Source organism: Lepisosteus platostomus, chromosome 5 (assembly GCF_059453375.1).
Source record: "Lepisosteus platostomus isolate fLepPlt1 chromosome 5, fLepPlt1.hap1, whole genome shotgun sequence".
Taxonomy (NCBI): Eukaryota; Metazoa; Chordata; class Actinopteri; order Semionotiformes; family Lepisosteidae; genus Lepisosteus; species Lepisosteus platostomus.
Window position 1 is genome coordinate 15,651,532 of NC_142615.1, and position 18,182 is coordinate 15,669,713.

The 18,182-nt window shown below is 47.2% G+C and overlaps 1 non-coding gene and 1 pseudogene across 1 annotated transcript; one reads left to right on the top strand and one right to left on the bottom strand.

Moving 5' to 3' along the window:
- Positions 1 to 4,277: 4,277 nt before the first annotated feature.
- On the top strand, positions 4,278 to 4,436 carry LOC148664061 (U1 spliceosomal RNA). Its single transcript, XR_015937812.1, has one exon. It is a non-coding gene; the product is annotated as a U1 spliceosomal RNA (small nuclear RNA).
- A 623-nt stretch (positions 4,437 to 5,059) lies between these two features.
- Positions 5,060 to 5,177, bottom strand: LOC148664062 (5S ribosomal RNA; annotated as a pseudogene).
- Between the last annotated feature and the right edge of the window lie 13,005 nt (positions 5,178 to 18,182).

Sequence of the window (18,182 nt, forward strand, 5' to 3'; positions counted from 1 at the left end):
CACCACCTGCGCAAACGAAGGTTTGTTTACCTTGCATTGGTGAAGGAGGTGTTCCTCGGCGCTGCATCCGTCGCACTTTTTGGCTGCCCGGCAGGTTTTTGCCAGGTGCCCCTCTTTGTTACAGTTGTGACATCTGACATCTGATGTCACACGTGTTCTCCTTGTGGCCGGACTGTCTGCTCTTCTTGCAGAAATCCGGCATCCTGGGGTAGTAAAGGTACCCCCTGTCGGCTCCGATGTTGAAGCGGGCCGGGACTGCTGGAAACCGTCGACGCCCTCTGGGTCCTCTTTCAGGAGGACTCGGTACTGGCGTTTGCCGTACCAGACGCCGCAACTGTCCCTGATCTCCGTCGGTTTGCCCACCACAGTTTCATACCTCCCTAGGTACACTGTTACCAGTTCCATTGGTACGTAGGGGTTGTATGTGAGGACTGTGATGGTCCTCTGGTTTGTCTTCCTTATAGGCTCCGGCCTGAAATCAGAGAAACCGGGGTGCTTACCTTTTTCTCTGATCATTTTCGTTGCCTTTTCATATGAGGCGTCCGTGGCCATGTAGGCCTCCATGTATCTCTCTGCCTTGTTGTCTTGCAGGCAGTAGAGATCTCCAGCCACCAACTGCAGGATCTCTCTCAGGAAGGTAATGAAAAAGGATTTCGCAGTTGGCATCGTCTCTGTTTTCTTGGTCCAGTGGAACCGGATCAGTGTCTTCTTGTCTGCCATCTGGAAAGGAGAAAAAAAAAAAGAGAAAGAGAGAGAGCAAGGTCCTGTGGAGAGGAGGGTTTAGCTGCTAAAGGAGCAGCGAGAGAGCCCTGGCCTTTGTCCTTGTGGGCAAAGCCCAGCTAGGTGCAGGCGCAGGAGGAGAGAGAGAGAGGGGGCGGATAGTGCTTCCGAGTCTCCAGGAAGAAAGCAAGCACCGCGGGCAGGCCACGAGTACCTACTCCCAGCCAAGAGGCCAAGGAGGCAGAGCAAGAGAAAGGGGGAGGGGAGAGGAGAGAGCAGAGAGAGAGAACGTTGCTGCCGGATCCCACCCAGCTCAGCTGCTGCTTGGCCTTAATCCCCTAGGCTCAACCTAGGGCGATACCAGCTCAAGCACTCTTCAGGATCTTCGATCGCCTTCTAGAACTTTGGAAAGACAGGAACTGCGGGCATGCCACTTGAACTTGATCTTAGCCAAAAGGCCGATAAAATTGGATTCCAGCTCACTGGCCCTGCAAAACTTAGTTCAAGACTTTAAACTCTCAGACACATATAGATGTATATATCCCACAACAGCAGGATATACATGGTCAGGGAGGAATAGCAGCTCCAGAATTGACTATTGCTTTGTCTCAGAGAGAGTGAAAGTTGTTGGGGTCACTCTTCAGCCTGTCTTCTTCTCAGATCACCAAGCTTTAGGGTGTAGAGTGGAACTCCAGGGCGGGACTGTCTTTGGGCCAGGCCTCTGGCAACTCAACACAAAGCTGCTAGAGAACGAGGGGGTAGTATCCCGCTACAAGGAGAAACTATCACAGTGGCTGTCCTTGCAGTGTCTGTACGGGTCAGTAGGAGAGTGGTGGGAGGAGGTGAAGGTGAGGACAAAGGCCTTTTTCATGGCTGAGGGAAGGAAGGCTGCTGCCAGACGGAGAGGAGTGCTAGCCAGGAAACAGAGGCAGCTGCAGCGTCTCTACACGATGCTGCACAGTGGCTTCGATGTGCTCGAGGATATCACCCTTTTAAAAAAGGACATCCGGAGCATAGCCGAAGAAAGTAGTCGAGGAGTGCTGTTAAGAAGCAGAGTGCAGTTCTTGGAAGAAAATGAGAAGTGTACTCGCTTCTTTTTCAGGAAAGTGGTAGGCTCCAAGTCTGTCATGGAAAGTGTAGTTGATGAGGAGGGACGAGAGAGAACAGAGCCGAGTGCTATCCTCTCCTGCACCGAGGCCTTCTACTCAAGACTGTACAGCTCTACAGAGGTAAAGGATGAAAAAATTCATTTTTTTACCTCAAAGCTAGAAAACGTTTTGAGTGAAGAAGATAGGGAAGTACTTGAGAGGGATTTGACAGTAGAAGAGCTGAGACAGGCTATGGAGAGCTTACAGAAGGGGAAAACTCCGGGTGCTGACGGGCTCCCAAAGAATTTTATTGCACCTTTTGGGATCTGCTTCAGGATCCGCTACTGCTCCTATTCGAGGGAAGCTATAAGACAGAATTGCTGCCTGACTCCTTAAGAGAAGGCACTATCTCTCTCTTGTTTAAGAAAGGAGCAAAGAATGACATAAAGAACTGGAGACGCCTCAGCCTGTTAGGCGTGGACACTAAGATCCTGTCCAAAGCCCTTTTCCTGCACCTACAAAATGAAGTGGCCTCACTGGTAGAAAAAGAACAGACTTGTGGGATAGCAGGACGCCTGATGAGCGACAACCTGGCCTTGTTGAGGGATGTCTGTCTGTACTCGGAGGATCGCTCCCTCCCTCTGTGCATTTTAGGTGTAGACCTAGAAAAGGCGTTTGACCGCCTAAACCGGCAGTACTTAACATCGGTACTTGAGCACATGAAGTTTGGCCCCATCATGAGAAAGTGGATTAACCTGCTGTACACAGGTAGCAACAGCAGAGTAATGGTGAATGGCAATAGATCACGCCCCTTTGAAGTCTGTTCAGGGGTGAGGCAGGGCTGCCCATTATCCCCCTTGTTATTCGTTTTGGCTATGGAGCCCTTAGCCTGTGCCTTGCGCCAGGATCAGGCCATTAATGGGATACCAGTTCCTGGAAGTGGGGGAGGAGAGGTAAAGACATCTCTATACATGGATGACGTCACCCTGCTCCTCTCTGACAATGCCTCAATTAGCAGAGCTCTGCAGTGCTGTGATCGTTTCTCTTTGGCTTCCTCTGCAAAAATTAACAAATCTAAGAGTGAGATTTTTTATCAGAACTGGAGGGAGCCAAAAGAAGGAAATGATCTCAGGCTGCAAGAGAAGAGAATTAAGGTCCTGGGGGTGTATTTTGGAGAAGAGATGGGAACAGTAAATTGGCAGAACAAATTGCCAATCTTAAACAAAAAACTGATGCAATGGAAGGACCGAGACCTCACCATGACAGGGAAGGTGCTGGTCATCAAAGCCAAGCTCTTGCCTGTCTTGAATTTTCTGGCTTCTACCTTCCCAATCCCACACCGTGTTGCGGCGGTGGTGAGGAGATTGATGTTTCAATTTCTATGGAGTGGGAAGCAGGAAAGACAGAAGAGAAATAATGTACAGGCCGCTACTCTCAGGGGGGAAGTCTATCCCAGATATTGCTACGAAGCTGCTGTGCATTTTCCTGGCCTCTGTGCTGAGAGGCTTTGCAACAGCGCCTGTAGCGCGTACCTGGACTTATTTTTCCAGGCTCTGGGTAGGTAGGGAGGTGTTCAGAGTGTGGGGTGTCAGACCCAAGCTGGATGTCCCACTCTCTGACACATGCCCTGCAATTTATGGGACAGTTAAAAGTTTTCACCCAATTGGCCATATTCCCCTCCGAGATGTCAGCGTCCAAAAACTGGAAGATTTCGTTGCACCCCAGAACAATAGGCAGACCCCTGTGGGCATTTTAACATCAGCCCAAACAAGGACAGTGTGGAAACACACATCCTCTAAGTTTCTGTGCAACATTCACAGAGATTTAGCCTGGAGTGTCGTCCACCAGTGCTTACCGGTACGAACTTTCTTGTACCGTAGGGGCCTCACCCCCAGCCCTCGCTGCGTTAGGGTGGGCTGCGGCGAGGAGGAGACTGTGACCCATCTCCTGTGGTCCTGCTTTTTTGCTAAGGCCTTCTGGGCACAGTTTGAAGATTGGTTGCAGGCTCTCTCGCCCCAATTTACCCTGACCACTGCTTTCGTCATATACGGCATCTCTCCTGTCAAACTTCCTCCTGACGTGTTTGACAGGATCTGGGCCGTGGTGAACAGTGGGAAAGACGCCCTGTGGAGAGTGAGGAACATGGGGCTGTTCAAAGGCATCGAGGTCCCAGTCAAGGCAGCAGGTAGCCTGGCCCTGTTCATCACCCGAGAGAACTATTACCTCAGAGATCTGTGGAGAGAAGGGAGGGAGGAAGCAGAAAATCTGTGGGAAATAGAGAGCATAGGTCAATATCTCAAGAAACTAAGGAAAACATGATCATGTTTAAGTAAAGAATGTGATTTGCACCAGAAAAAAAGAAAATTGTTGCTATGTAACTGGTACCGTGTCAAAATGTAATGAGATGTGATCATATATACTGTTTTAAGTATGTATATTAATGTAAAGCTTTCTAATTTGTGATGTCCAGTATTTTTTTTGTGAAGTTCTTAAAAAAAAAATCGGTTCACCCAGAGCGAGGCTCGGCCATTGCACTCCGGCTGTGCTGACCCCTGCGAATTCCCCAAATGTGGGAATCTCGACTGCATAATTTCTGGTAGTGGGGGACTGCGTTCGCGCTCTCCCCTGATGTGCTTGGTCCAATATCAGATACGGAAGAGTTACGACATCACGAGCTGCGATAGGATCCCAGTTCGAAAGGAGTCGATGCCACTGCTGGTTCCCGGTTTCTTTTAGTTAGAGGTCCGGAGAAGCATTTCAAGCTGGTTACACTACTCCTTCAGGACATTCAATCCCTTTTCAAAGTCAGTCGTTTTGCTGTAGTCTGCATTATTTAGGCTGATTATCGAGGTTAGCCTTTATTTGGTCATGGGGGCCTCGGTACTGTATGCTAATTCTCAAGACAGTTTCACCCGTTTTCTGATTGCTAGGTTCTGTACCAGTGCAGACATGTCAAACAGTGAATGGCTGTACCTCTATTGTATCCGTGCTCAATGAATGAAATCAGTAATAAATGAATATATGTATAGTTATACGAAAAACAAGTGGTTTATCGACTCATCTTCATTTGCAGATTTAGAAGCAGCTTCGATATTCGTTTTACAAACGGGTTTTTTTTTATATGGGTCACACACATGCCATAGCAACAAAACATCTCTAGAGATGAGGCTATAGATCACCTTTCCATCCTCCAGGTTTTCCTCCCAAAGCATACGGCACCAACGGCGACCCCTGCTGGCCGAGAGAGCAAAAGCTTGAAAACCTGGTATTCTTAGGCGGTCTCCCATCCAAGTACTAACCAGGCCCAACCCTGCTTAGTTTCCAAGATCAGACGACATCAGGCGCATTCAGGGTGGTGTGGCCACAAGCGAAAGCCTTGGCGCCTGAGTCGCTACTTGAAGCTGTGTGTGGCTGGGGCTCTGTACCCCCCGAGCGGGACTGAAGGATCGTTCGTGTGCAACTCTTTGGAAAGGAGCCTCTTTCCAAATCGCATTGCGTACCTGGATGTTGGCGAATGTGCTCCCTTGTGTTGGCTTGTCCCGCACTGGAGGAGAACAAACAAACTGCACGGAGGAGCACAAGGCAAGTCTTCACAAGACAAAAACCTCCAGTGCACAGCACTCTGAAAACATTTCTGGGCTGTCACGTGTTTATTTCAGCACATAAAGCACACCAGTCCAACACGTCGGCCGGGCGCGCGGCGCCTCCGCCCTCTTGTGGCCTTGCGGCGTCAGAGCAAGAGGCTCCTTCTCGCTGCCTTTCCGCTGTGTTGCAGAGCCCCAAGAGGGAACCTGGAGCGCACACTTTGTGGGGGGCGGGGGACTGCGTTCGCGCTCTGCCCCCGGTCTCTTGCGCGAGTACTAAATCTCACGGCGCCAGCCAGCGGCCAGGAGACAAATACAATATCGCGGGACAGGGGGGCCTCGTCATTGATTGTTACATATGAGACGGGGATTAGGAGGAGACCCAGACTGATTGGTAAAGGGGAACACTAACACCAGAGAGAGACTCTTCTTAATGGCCAAGGAGGGTCGGGACCTCGGTTTTATGCCTCCCCCGAAGGACGGCGCCTGTTTGTGCAGCAGAGTGTCGCAATCAGGATGCTGGGGCATAAGAAAGCCACACAGACCGCAGGGTGAGCGCTCCCTACTGGTCCCAGTCACACCTCTTGTAGGAGCAGCAGCAACCTGAGCTTTTCCGGGGGGAATCTCCCATCCGGGTGCCGGCTAGGCTCACACCTGCTGGGCTGCCGTGGGTGAGCCCAGTCAAGAGTCGCAGGGTGAGATCTAGTCACCGGGGAGAAACGATACAAGCGAAGGATTACTCGACTCCCAGCACTTGAAAAGACCGACAAATGACTCGTTCCCACCGGAGCTGAAGGTACCTGCATGTGTCGTGTCGTCTTCTTCCCCCGCCCCGCTGTGTTTGCTGTATTGTCTTTGAAGCCGGCCCCCAAGACGAGACGGGCTGTTCCTGTGCCCCAATTAACACTTTACAGGTGCCATTCCCCGGCATTGTGGCCATTGTCGGTGGTCACACGCGATAAGATAAGGTGGAGGAGAGCGGGGCATGCCCAGCGCCAGACATTCGAGGAGGGGGCTGTGCGAGGTGAGGTGAGGTGCGACACGCCGGAGCCCCGAAGCTGCTAATGCGGAGCACTTGTTGAACTGGCATTGAAAGGACGTGTGCGCACGGAGCGAGCCTTCCCTGCGGCGGAGCGTGGAAACTTTCTCCCCGCGCTGCAGGAGTTGTGTGCGCTGCAGCGGTGCTGAGAGAACAGCACAGAAGGCAGCAGGCTCTGGAGAGCGGGTAAGAGACGGAGCCTTGTGGGCAGGCGAGCAGGCCCATTTTTTGGAAATTGCTGAAAAGGCTCCGGTGTTTGTTCGGTGCGTGGCAGGCGCACGACGCGAGCTTGCGTAGCGATTTGCGGGTCTGGTGTTATGCAAATGAGGCCGAATTGCATCCCGGGACATGCTGCGAATGCGCAATGGCGACTGCAGATGTGTAGGAAACGGCGCGCTCGTTTTCTCGTTTTGCCCACCCTTTTGAGTGTTAGTGTGGCGTGTGAGTGTGCGAAAGAGTGGGCCCAGCAGGAGGCGGTGGCGTGCGGGGCGAGGAGCTGGGCTAGGCTGCGCGCTTTGTGCTGTGGGTGCAGGCCGCTTGCAGGGCCTTATACAACTTATACTTACCTGGCAGGGGTGATACCTTGATCATCCTGTAGGTGGAGTAGTTGGATTGTTTTCTTGTTTTGTTAAAGCAGTGTTTGTTTTGCAGTTTACGAAATGGCAACTTTTGGATCCCGCAAGAATGCTGTGCGTTTTGAGCTTTTGGATGACCTCTTCATGGATCGCATGCAGTTCAGCAGAAAAAAGTGTTGCAGAAGGAACTTGGCTTTGAACCTCGGCACTTGGATTTCATCTTCGCTCTCCCAGGTCAGAAAGCATTTGAGGTTGTTTTTGCTACCTATCCTCTGTTTGAACGATGTGTGGATGTGTTTGAGGCAAAAAGAGGGAAAGTTCCTGCCCTTGAGAAGATCAACTTGCAGCCTCTGACACAGAGAGAGAGGAAAACGGTGCATGTTGTTATGTTCTCGGATCTGGCAAAGACGGAGGACATTCACACCTGGCTTAACCAGTACTGCACCGTCCACCATGGAACTGAGGTTAAAGATGTTGATGGTATAAAAACAGGAGCAAGGAAATTCGAGGTTCGCTTGCTACCGGACAGTGTAAATGGAGGCTTAAGGCACCTGCCCTCTACAATCCGGCTGGGCACCTGCAATGGCTATGTTTTTTATGTGGGACAACCAAAGGTGTGTCAGCGCTGTGGTGCTGTGGGACACCTGGCATCGTCCTGCACTGTGAAATGCTGCAAGACCTGTGGCAAACAGGGACATTTAGCCTCTGACTGTTCAATGCTGCCAAATTGCAATTTATGTGGCTCGGAAGGACACGTTTTTAAGAACTGCCCTCACGCCTACGCCAATAAACTCAAAATGAGAAAGGATGAGGCAGTGCTTGTTTCAGCCAAACCGGCCCGAAAATCCAAAGCAAGTAACAAGTCAAACAAAGAACCCTTGTTGGACAAAGACTCTCAGCCTCCAGCCAGGATCAGTCCTGCTGTGGCTCCGGGGCCGGTGGAAGAGAAATCCACTACGCCCCCACAACTGCAGACTGCACCAGACAAGCACGAGGGTTTGAAAACCCCCGAGAACAGCGAGGACCCCTCCCCCACTCCTGCTCCTCAGAATGAGGGCCAGTGTGGGGCCCCCCGGTGGAGTGGGTCCAGCGAGGATACCCAGGATTCAGCGGAGCTGCTTTTCTCAGACTCTGCAAGTGCTAGAGATGTCCTCCTCTCCTCCATCCAGTCCATCACGGAGGATCTGCAGCAGCTGGTGGGTGAGGGGGAAGAGGAGACTGGTGCATCGGCTGCACCTGTTTCCCCTCAGTGCTCCCAGGAGCTGGACTTGAGGAAAAGGAAAAATGACTCTGTTTTCTCCCCGAGCGAGGAGGAAGGAGAGCATGGTGATGGGGACAGCTGGAACCCCTCCACCCCTCCCTCTACCCCTTTCCTTGAAATGGACTCCGTGAACGCTTTTACTGCTGCCACCCTGATGAAGGCTCATTCAGAGGATGGCTGGCAGGAAATTGGTAAGAAGAAAAAGAAAAAGAAGTAAATCAAGAGAGGTATAAAAGCTTTGAAGATAGGTGGGATAAAGGGCCTTCTGATTGGTCAGGGGACAATAACAACAGAACCTCTGGCGTGGCCATTCTTTTCAAAGGATGGGCATTCAAATTGAAAAGTATTCAGAGGGTCATAGATGGCAGGTTGCTGTGTGTGGATGTGGAATGGGGGACCGTTAACCTGCGTCTAATCAATGTGTATTGTCCTACTGACGTGGGAGGAAGGGTGGAGCTACTCAAAGCACTCTCTCCCCTATTGTTATGTAGCACAGACGTGATAATGGGAGGGGATTTTAATTGTATCTTAGAGCACACAGATAGGCAGTCTAGCTCTCTGATAAAATTGGATTCCAGCTCACTGGCCCTGCAAAACTTAGTCCAAGACTTTAAACTCTCAGACACATATAGATGTATATATCCCACAACAGCAGGATATACATGGTCAGGGAGGAATCAGAATTGACTATTGCTTTGTCTCAGAGAGAGTGAAAGTTGTTGGGGTCACTCTTCAGCCTGTCTTCTTCTCAGATCATCAGGCTTTAGGGTGTAGAGTGGAACTCCAGGGCGGGACTGTCTTTGGCCCAGGCCTCTGGAAACTCAACACAAAGCTGCTAGAGAACGAGGGGGTAGTATCCCGCTACAAGGAGAAACTATCACAGTGGCTGTCCTTGCAGTGTCTGTACGGGTCAGTAGGAGAGTGGTGGGAGGAGGTGAAGGTGAGGACAAAGGCCTTTTTCATGGCTGAGGGAAGGAAGGCTGCTGCCAGACGGAGAGGAGTGCTAGCCAGGAAACAGAGGCAGCTGCAGCGTCTCTACACGATGCTGCACAGTGGCTTCGATGTGCTCGAGGATATCACCCTTTTAAAAAAGGACATCCGGAGCATCGTTCATCGTTGATGAACGACAGAGGCCACTCCGACCTCTTCTCGGTTTTCTTCAATGACTTAATAAGGATCTTCTTCACATTCGCCCATGCAGGGGAAGCCAGTTACACCAAAGCAAACGCAGGAAAGTGCAATTCAAACAGAGACCAGGAGGGACTTGTTTACACCCAGAGTGGTCGGAGAATGGAACAATGCGCCCAGCCCTGTTGCTGGAGCCGATTTTTGATGAGATCTTGGGCTCACTAAGAGGCCCCCACTGGATGCTAATCTTTCTGTTGTTCTTGCAGGTCCTGCGCTGCATTTGAGCCGACAGAGCTCGTCCTGGTCTGTCGCCACAGCCCAATTGCAAATGATCGGCTCCGCGCACAGAAGGAACGTGCGTTTGGTACAAGAGTGCATGAAGGCACCGGAAATACATTGGCAACAAATGATCGGTCGCTCAAGACCTCTGTGAAGTACAGGAGCGTGCAAAACGAGGCTGTTTCCGCCCAGTTTCGAACCGGGGACTTTTCAGGTGTTAGGCTGACGTGACAGCCGCTACACTACGGAAACCTGCAGGGACTGCTGCTTGTGTCTCGCTTGCGTTTCAGGCTGAGAAAGGGACTTTCACTTTAGGAAGGGGGCCCTGCAGAGAGGAACAGAGGGCTCAATGAAACAAAACGCTGAAACCCGGGATCAAACCAGGGACCTTTAGATCTTCAGTCTAACGCTCTCCCAACTGAGCTATTTCAGCAGTGCCGAGAGCACACACCCACCTGCTCCAGCCTTCCTGTGTTGCGGCATGAGCGCACCAAGAGGAGCGGGAGAGTGTTGCAGGAACGTCACTCAGAAGGAAAGCCATCCAGCTGTGCCCTCTGAGCTCTGTCCAGCGCATCTTCCTTGCATGGACTCCTGCCTGCGACGGGCAGGAAACAATTAGCAAGAACAGAACGACACCCCATGGGTGTCTCATGACCACACCTTAGGTTGTGACACGTGCAGGTGTGAGGGGTTGCCGGGCTACTTTGGAGCAGAGCTTGGGCGGAGGGGGGGCGGGAAAGCAGACAAAGAGGTGACACCTCAAGGTCTGCACGATCACAGCTCTCTGCCGCCCCAGGCTTCCGCTCGATAAGCTACTGGACACACCCGCCCCTCCTCACACAGACCGTGGAAAAGCCCCCGAGTGGGAGGGCTCTCTCTTCCTCCCAGGAGCTCTTGGACACGACGCACAGACAGGGCGCGGGGAGCCGCCGCCTGCAAACACGGCTCCAGGCAGGACTCCGCTCCGCAGGAGCCGCAGAGCAGAGGAGATGGGGGCAGCTTAGCTCCAGTGCAGACACCTGAGCTGTTGTTGCTGCGGACTCTGTCTTTTCTGTTCTTGGGGTAGGACATCAGGAAGCACATTGAAGCGCTGCGACATGCACTGTACAGATCCCGCCACTACTGGGCCCGATTTCCCCGGATCGAAACCAGGCGGAAACAGGCCCGTTTCGTTTGTTGCCACGCACACTGTTTGGGGATTCGCCTAGCGCTGTGATCGAACAGACCCACTCACCTCTTAGTGTGGCGGGATCTACACAGTGGATGTCGCAGCGCATCCTGCTTTCACTTCAATGCGCGTCCTGATGTACCCCGGTCTCCCGCGTGACAGGTGGGGATACTCGCCACTATACTAACGAGGAAGACATCGCTCTCTGCTTAGTGTGCAAAACACTTACTTGCAGCATTGTGGGTGCTGTGGTTTAAATGCTATTGGTTTGTCAACAGAATACCCCTATCCCAGTGCATTGTGCCACATTAAATAAACGCACGAGAAAAAGAGATTCAGAACGCAAAGCTGTGTCAGTGTTCTGTGTAAAAAATCGGTTTGAACATCATGGGAGCTGTTTTTAATAAGCTGCTGAGTAAAGAATATTTTAATCTTCCTGCTGTCAGTAGTATTGTGCATATAGTTGACTCTTACCTGAATGAAAACAGGACGTAAAGGAAGGGTTTCAGAATTCAGACAAAGCTTTATTCGCGTGCTTACAGTCTGAGTAATTGGAGACTGCGCTATTCTGTTGCCTATGGTCATATACGGGTTTTTCGCATGAAGCCGTATTGAACAGTATTTCTCGCGTTGTGAACTTGTGTATACAGCGGTCCCCCGGGTTCCAGTTAGTGCATAATTACGCATCGATGAAAAACCGGAGATTTAAAAAAAGATAATTAGCTCACTGATACTTTGATGTAGAGGCTGTGGAAATATCCACATGTCGTGGTCTTTAAAATACATTTGGTTTGAAGACGTTTTGTGCTTCCGTTGCGAAGATATGGACAAAAGAATATTCGTGCTTGGTCAAACAAATGTCATATAAACGAAAAAGTAAAGGCTTAGAAAGCATTCACAATGTATTTTATACACAAAGCAAGTATTCTCGCGATTCTAAGAGGTTTCGTGTAAACGCTACAGGCGTGCCAAATTCATTTTCGAACTTCAAGCTAACTTTACCCGGTCTGGTACCGTAGGTCACGTAGTTTAAAATCCCAGTCATGTTTTTTTTTCCTATCTTGTAGTACATAACGACCCATTTCGGACTATCACAAAGGGCTTGATTTCGTTAAATGCATGTATTCATTTCCTTTCTGGAAAACTTGTATTTCAAGAAATTCACACAGCTTGCGAGAAATGAAATTCAATTCTTGATTATCAGTGCAGAAGAAATATTACCAGCTGGCAAAAAAAGTTTTTTTTTAACCGGAAAGTCGTGATGCGAGACATAGACCCACCATTCCGTCTGTGTGGCTCGTTCGGTTGTTAACTGAAAGGTTGGTGATTCGAGTCCACCCAGGGACGGGTTTCTTTTGCGATGTAAACATTGTCTTCGCAAAGGTCGATTGGATTTCTCAGCGAAACCTTAACCAATTTAATTTTTACAGGAAATGTGAGTGCTTAACACGTGTCAGAATCACCGGGAAATGTCCAGTTACTGTATGCCCAACATCGCAACTCCCCAGAAAACCAAATTCACCCAAGAAAAAGTCGAGTCGTCATTTATACCCCCGTTGCATCCTCTGCTGAAATATTTTAAAAATACAATGCAGACTTGTTTAAGAACTTGCAAGCTTTGTTACATTAGCACCGTGCATTTGGACTTCGATATTTTGACACATTTACTTTAATTTTAAACATAAATACTGTACAATCTATTGTAGTTTTGTTGTACTATTAAAATATGTTAGCTGAGGATGCAAAGGGGTGAAAGGGAAAGGTCAGAGGGTGTAGTAACACCAAGGTTAAGTTTGGTGGAGGTGATAAGGGTGTTGATGGTTTTTCTCTGTAGAGGATTTTGAGTTTTTTATCCGTCTCTGAAGTGAGAAACTGGAAGAGTTGGGAGTTGAAGGATCTGATGAGGTTAGTTATGAAAGGAAGTTGATGTGGAGCTGTTAGCCGTAAAAACTCCTTAATGTCTTTGATGTTGTCATCAGCGATAAACTGCACTCAGCAATGATAAAAAAAAAATATCTTTGCTTACTGCCCTGTCTTTCTGTCACCTGAAGAAGGCTCCACAGCCAAAACATTGTGATTCTTTTCTTCTCTTTTCGGCAGGAATAGTCCTTTACTTGTTCCTTTGCAGCTTACGCATGCTGACGCAGCTACCCACCCGATATCTAACATTCTATAATCACAACTATGAATGTCCACTTTGGGTATTTTTTCCATGCTTATTTATTATTATTATTATTATTTATTCTGTCATTGAAGCATATTTTATGTCATACTGAAGTGTCATAATCACTGAAAAAATATTTTTTTTCATTTAGAAAGTAAGAAAATGATAAATCACTAGGAATTGCATTTAGCCTGTTCTGATCTAGATTTTCTATATACTTTAACATGCCATGGTCACAATGTCACAACTCATAAATGAAACAGTGAAGTGTTGTAATTACAAATGTACGTAGTGCCGGGACATTGAGATGTTTTGGTAATGAGGAAGGAGGGACATGCAATGTTCACAGGGTCAAATTTATAAAACACTACAGTAAAATTTCTTGTATTTCGGGATTATGAGAGCCTGTTACATTGTGTCTCACACCTCAGTGTCAGAATTGTGAGACATTTTTATAACCAGGGGTAGGTTCATAACAATAAGCAGAAAGTGCGATCATCCTTTGCTCATCCTCGGTTAACCATATATTCTCATATGCCATGTTCTGAATGTCCCATTTAAAACTGCTATATTAAAATTAAGACTTTTTATGATCAGAAGGCAAGGTTGTGGTAAATATGCATAAAGTGAAAGTGAACTTATGTTTTGCCTTTGTCTTGTTATTGTGAGTTTTGAAAATTGGTTTTCGATTTTCTGAAATGTGTTTCACACAAAAATGCAATTTGGATAGTCACTACTTATATATTCCCCTTTACTGAGGATATGTACAGTAATCCATCCCGATTAGTACTTTTAAAAATTACTGTAGAGAGCCATCAGAAAGGGAATGAAAACTTGCATTAAACAAAATCAAGCTGCACGTAATCATCCATAGTGATACATTTTGTAAGACAAGACAGGAAGAAAGACACTGCTGGGATTTGAATGCAGAATCTCCTGTTTAATAGGAAAACACTTTAACCAAATCAGCCAAGATGCTGTCAGAGTCTTAACATCATGTCTGCGTCAGTGATTCCAGCTGACTATCGCTGGAGGACAGTTCACTGTGAACAAGTCAGCCTGCATAATGAGGGGGAAGAGACTGACCTCTGCGATGCACTATAGAGTTACACTAACCTTCTATCCAACTGTTCTATGCTGCATTCTACCCTAGTGGTAAATATTGGTTTCCGTGCGTGTAATATTCCTTTTTTTGTCAAATATTTGCAAGCATAAATTTTGCTGTTGAAAATAACCCTTGTGGTTTTCAATGTTGTGATCCTTTTCCCCCAATGTCACCAAAATTGATACATTGTGCTTTGGCAATTCTTCAGGCGATATTGTTTAGAGGAGCTCAGTTGAATTAGTTTGCGTATATAAAGTATTTCTTTTCCCTTTAATCCTTTAAAACATATTACATTTTCAAAACATTGTATCTTTCTTCCTACTTATTGTAGCGGCAATGCTTGTTAATAAGACAGAATTAAGTGTTGCTGTGCTTTCCCAAATGAGGCCTCATTTCTCTCTTCATCTCTGTGGTGCAGCCACAGAGAAGCTATTCAGGCAGGCTGATTTAAAGATGTTTTCTTTTGATAAGGGACAGCTCCCAAAGGGGGATGCACTTAGCTAAGCCTGGCTATCATGATCAATGGGCATCCATTGGCGCCTATCTGTCTAGGGAGTGCCAGATGGACATCTGGACTGCATTCCTAAGTGTCAGGAGTAAGTGACTCATATCTCACCTTGATCAACCAATCAGGGACTGGTAGGGCCAAGTAACCCACGTGGGACTCTGATGCCCATGGAACTTTCAGCCAATCAACGAGCTGAAGTTCCTCCAGGTAAAAACAGGCAACACAGAGAGCCTGTAGTGTAGAATTCTGTGGACTTTTCTAAAGGGAATTCAAAGGAGAATTCCAGGGCAGGACGGCCCAGGAGCAGAAGGCTCCCAAGGGCAGGACATTCTCGCAGCGCGCCTCCTGACCATCCTGAGACTCAGCCCGGACAACCACGGAACGGCCAGTGTGTCCGTGTGCCAGAACTTTCCTTTGTTCTAAGAGTCTAGAGCGGAGGTTGCCAGAGAATAACCAGAGGATCCACCCGAGGTTAGCACCAGCAGCAGGCCTCGTGAACAGGTCGGAACTGTGGACAGCTGAATCACTATTCAGAACTAGCTCTTCATCAGGAACGAACTGGTCCTCTTCCTGACTTGCTGGGACCCACAGTCATCTTTTCTCCTGTGCACAAACTTTGCTAGTTAAAGCCAACATTGAGCATCAGCAGCGCACCGTCGCAAGCTGCACAGCACAGCCTGGCACGGAGCCAGAGAGCGCGGATTGGACAACAAGCCTCTTTGTGCCCGCAGGAGATCTGAATCCCCAGAGATTGGATGAATATTCAACTTCACTGCATTACAGCTCGAGAATTCAATTGTTATCCCAACCAGTTGATATCAATTTAATTCCTAAGAGTTATGTACTTGTTTTGAGTATCTGATGTAGAAGTTATAACCAAGTTCACTTTACGAAACGGTCTAAATGAATGATATACTGAACGTATGTCCTCTTGATATATGTAACTCTTTGTAACTGACTGAATATATACCTTTTGTATTCTGATAACCCTCTCGATAAGATGTGTTAGGTTTATATGCATATTCTATGTATTAATAAATGTATCCTCGTCTATTAGTACCTGTGTGTGTGCGTTGTTTGAGTTATATCGCATGGTTGGATTCTAAGGCCATCAAAAGAATCATTTTGTGATTTACTGCTACAATTAATAATTGTCCCAGTAAATGCCCAAACCCTACAGAACTGGTGCCTTCAGAGAGCACACTACACTGGAGTGGACTGTTAACACTGTAGGAAAACCGGCTCAGGGACGCCAAATATGTAATCATAGTGGCTCTCTGAAGGCTCAATAAACTTATCAAGAAGGCTGGCTCTGTGTTGGGGCTGAGCCTTGACCCCCTGGAGGTGGTGGCTGAGAGGAGAATGCTGCCCAAGCTCACAGCCATCATGAACAACACCTCTCATCCGCTTCATGGGACTGTTATTAGGCAGCGGAGCACTTTTAGCAACAGACTGCTCCAGCTATGGTGTTCAAGGGAACGTTTTCCCAGGTCTTTCCTCCCGGCGGCTGTGTGTACAGTATAACGCTGCCCTAGGCTAGGACTGTCAGCCCTTCATTTGCTCATCTATGGACAGCATGTTGCACTATTGTACTTTTTTAAACACTCAATCTATATTTACCTGTGCATATTTTGCGCACACCTATATATTTATTTTATGTTTATTTTGTATTACTGTATGTATTTTAATTTTTCGTCTATTCTGATGTTTGTTTTTGCTTGTCTTGGGCTGGGCTGTTGTAACACCTCAACTTCCCTTTGGGATCAATAAAGTCTTATCTATCTATCTATATGTCTACTGTACTCTATCTGTACTGTACTGTATCTGTACTGTCTCAATATCTGAACTATAACTATATGTCTAATGTACTATATCTGTACTGTATCTGTACTGTAGCTGTATCTATAGATATATTCACTAGATCCATATTGTATTTATTTTAAACCTGTGTGCCTGAAGCAGTGCTTTGCAGTACCAGTACTGTATCTGAACTGTCTCAGTATCTGTACTATATCTATATGTCTACTGTACTATATCTGTACTGTATCTCTACTGTAGTTGTATCTGTAGCTATAGATATATTCTCTAGATCTATATTGTACATGTATATATTATTATTGATATATATTGTATATTTGAAACCATTCCCAGTACCAGGACTGTACTGTCTCAATATCTGTACTACATCTATATGTCTGCTGTACTCTATCTGTTCTGTATCTCTACTGTAGCTGCATCTGTATCTACTGTATAAATATATTCCCTTAATTTTAAACCCTGTGCCTGTAGCAGTGCTGTGGTATGTGTGAGTGGTGTGTGTCAGTGTGTCTGTATTAACCCCCCTCTCTCTCTGTGCAGTGTTAATGTACAGGAGTGTCCAGTCAGTATGTCTGTATTTACTCCTCTCTCTCTCAGTGCAGTGTTAATGTACTGGAGTGTCTGTATTAACTTTAACATCCTAAATTTTCATTTGTCTTAATTTAGACTGACATTTAGCTTTTAGGTTTTCTCTATCTTTTGTTTCTTGTCCCACAGAGCTGTTTAATTTACATTACTTGATGTATATTTTAAACTTATTGCACTTGCCCTATTATTGTGCTTGGAATGGCTTAATTCACCCTTTCCTGAATGTCTATGAGAAGCAGAGCTAGTGCTGTCTCCGGTGCGATCTTCTGCAGCTGAAATTTCACTGTTTAAACAAATGAGAAATCCGATTACTCATACATCTACTTATTCTATGTAAACACGAAGTAGTTGTTCTCTGAAAAGGCTCTTTTTCTTGTTCGTTTTGGAGACCTTGATGAAACTGATCTGAGATGTTAAAAAGCATTTATCTTCTATTTGTATTTATGCCCCTGAACAGTCACACGTTTCCAACATTCCTCTGTTTTTTGAGATTTTAACTTTATATTTAGGCTCAGAATTCAGCCATAAGTCTTACAGTAATTACAAGCAGTAAATACTGATGTTTTGCTCCCCCTGACCACAATAATATATTTGTATCATTGCTGGGATTCACTTTTTTCTCTCTGGCCCGCTGCGATTGGGACATGGAATGGTTAAACATGGCGCCAGAAGGAAGGGTGGGGGTCTTCCTGCTTTTGTAACTACAGTAAATGCCAGGAAAGGCTTAAGTGATATACAGAGCCAAGTAGCAGACAGTTGCAGAGAGCCTGGCGAGTAAATTTCACTTTGTTGTTGATACTTACGCTTACGAAACTCTTCCAAAGAGTCATGTGACAGATTTTTGGCCCTGGTCAGTTGGTTAAATTCAACAATCTCCAGCATGTTAACCCTCCTGGTGGAAGAATTTTCACCTCGACAGTTTCCCAAGGCTTAGAAAGCCTTTATAAATATGCTTAAATTTTCACATGGAAAACTCTGGAACCCAGGTCTTTATAAAATTCAGATTTTGGTATTAATATTGTGTATAAATAGTAATGGGTGGTGGGGTGGCTAAGGATCTGTGCTTGGGCTGGAAGGTTGCCAGTTCAAATCCCACAGCTGGCAGAGGAATCCTGCGTTGTTGGGCTCCTGAGCAAGACCCTTAACCCCAGCTACTT